Raw genomic sequence first — 2,710 nt, 5'->3', positions numbered from 1 at the left:
GGGAGGAGGGAGGGAGGTTTTGGTGATGGGCCAAATAACCATTGTATACAACCACATTGTATATTGACAAAATAAAATAAATTTAAAAAAAGAAAAAGAAAAGAAAAATTATTTGACTATCCAGGCAAAAAGACCAAGTAACTTATAAGAGAAAGAAAAAAAAAACTTTTTTATAGCAACATTTATGCCAGAAGAAAATGAATAAGATATTTAAGATAGTCAAGGAAAGAAAATGAAAACCCAGGATCTCTTTATCTAGCCAAACTGACTTTTAAATGTAAATATTACAGCGATAGTGTGTCTGGAACATGCAAAATTCAGGGAATATTAATTCTTTAGCTTTTTCTTAGGAACCTTGTAGGAAATGATGTTTTGTTTGTTTGTTTTTGTTTTTTTCTTTTTAAAGATGACCAGTAAGGGGATCTTAACCCTTGACTTGGTGTCGTCAGCACCACAGTCTCCCAAGTGAGCCACGGGCCAGCCTCAGAAAATGACGTTTTGACAACTGCATGTATGTGTGTAAATCTCAGATTGCATAAGGGATATAAAAGAGAGAGCACTGTGCATGTTATCTGCTCCACAGAAAAGAAGCAGCAGCAGAAGGGGGCGGTGGGGTGAGAATGCACACACAAAATAATCTTTTTAACTGTTTTTAGAAATCAGATTTGGAGAGTAGTGTGTAATTTTCCACTATAAGAAACAAGAGCTCCAAGAAGAAATGTCTGGGACAAGAATCGTATAAGAAGAGACTGGAGTGTCTTGTTATACCAGACGGAAAAGAGGCTGTCGACGACACAGGAGCCAAGGTGGGTAACTCATCGCTCACTGGGGAATCGGAGCCCCAGCCCTGCTCTCCTGCATTTACCTGTGTAAACCCCCTGGAAACAAAGAACTCTGGCTTCTATTCTATAACCTGTCTAANTTTACCTGTGTAAACCCCCTGGAAACAAAGAACTCTGGCTTCTATTCTATAACCTGTCTAAACGGTGACCCTGTCACTGACAGCTAAAGGATGGCCAAGAAGAGCTGCCTGGTGAAGCAGCTTGAGGCAGTTAGAGACTCCGGCCTCCACCTCTGTCGTCTGCTTGGACAGGATGGGGACTCTGACCCAGAACAGAATGACTGTGGCCTATGTGTGGTTTGACAATCAGATCTTCGTGGCTGACACTAGTGAAGATCATTCAAACCAAGTCTTTGACCAAAGCTCTGGAACCTGGGCCTACTTATTCAAGATAATAACATTGTGTAACCAAGCTGAGTTCAATCCAGGACAGGAAAGTGTCCCTATCATGAAGAAAGTCATGGTTGGAGATGTCTCAGAAACTGCTCTTTTGAAATTCTCAGAGTTCATTTGGGTGATGTGATGGAAATTAGAAAAAGAAACCATGAGTAGCTGAAATCCCTTTTAACTCTACCAACAAACTTCAGCTCTCCATACATGAGACAGTCAACCCCGACAACAAGCGCTTCCTCATGGTGATGAAGGGGGCCCCCACGAGGATCCTGGACAAGTGCAGCACCATCGTGGTCTGCGGACAGGAGCAGTCACCGGTCAAGAGCATAGCCGAGGCCTTCCCCATGGCCTACGTGGGCAGGCTGGGTGAGCACATGCTGGGTTTCCACCGTCTCTACCTGCCAGTGGATGAGTTTCCAGAGAACTACTCATTTGACATAAACATCATGAACTTTCCCACCTCCAACCTATGTTTTGTGAAGCTCTTGTCCATGGTTGATGCCCCTCGATCCACTATGCCAGATGCAGTCGCCAGATGCTGGAGCACAGGGATCAGGTAATTATGGTTACAGGTGACCATCCCATCACAGCCCAAGCTATTGCCAAGAATGTAGGGATCATTTCAGCCAACAGGGAAAGAGTAGAAGACATTGCAAACCACCTCAGCATTGCTGTGGAACAAGTTAACAACTGGGATGCTAAAGCCGCTGTGGTGGCCTGCGTGGAGCTGAAGGATCTGAGCCCGGAACAGCTGGACGAGGTCTTAACCGACTACTCAGAAGTCGTCTTTGCCTGACATCCCCCAACAGAAGCTGATCATCGTGGAGGGCTGTCAAAGGCAGGATGCAGTTGTCGCTGTGACAGGGACAGAGTTAACGACTCTCCACCCCTAAAGAAGGCAGACATTGGGACTGCCATAGGGGTAGCAGGTTCGGACACAGCCAAAAATGCAGCCGACATGGTCTTCCTGGATGACAAGTTCACATCTATAGCATGGGGGTGGAGGAATGTCATTTGTTCTTTGACAACCTGAAGATTATTGCTTACGCCCTGACCAGGAACATTGCTGAGCTTTGCCCCTTTCTGATCTTTATCATCGTGGGGCTCCCCCTGCTCATTGGCATCATTACCATCCTGTTCCTGGACTTGGGCACAGGCATAATTCCCTCCATTGCCTTGGCACATGAAAAAGCTGAAAGGGGCATCAGGAACAGGAAGCCTTGCCACAAGAAGAAGGACAGACTGCCATCTACTCTTAGCTGCACGTTGGTCTCATGCAAGCCCTGGGAGTGTCCGTCGTGTATCTCATTGTGTGTGCGCAAGACGGCTTTCAACCCAGCGCTCTCATTAGTCTCTGGATAAAATGGGAAAAGGACCACATGAAAGACTCAGAAGACAGCGATGGACAGGAATGGACGAGGTACCAGAGGCAATGCCTAGAACAAATGGGCCACACAGCCTTCTTTGTTGACATCA

The 2,710-nt window shown here is 45.9% G+C and overlaps 1 pseudogene; it reads left to right on the top strand.

Moving 5' to 3' along the window:
* The first annotated feature begins 989 nt into the window (after window positions 1–989).
* LOC103600113 overlaps window positions 990–2,710 on the top strand; it is a 3,228-nt pseudogene continuing 1,507 nt past the window's right edge.

The sequence above is a fragment of the Galeopterus variegatus genome, unplaced genomic scaffold, assembly GCF_000696425.1.
Source record: "Galeopterus variegatus unplaced genomic scaffold, G_variegatus-3.0.2 Scaffold3229, whole genome shotgun sequence".
NCBI lineage: Eukaryota > Metazoa > Chordata > Mammalia > Dermoptera > Cynocephalidae > Galeopterus > Galeopterus variegatus.
The sequence above is the reverse complement of the archived record's forward strand: the minus strand, read 5'-3'. Positions and strand labels throughout refer to the sequence as shown.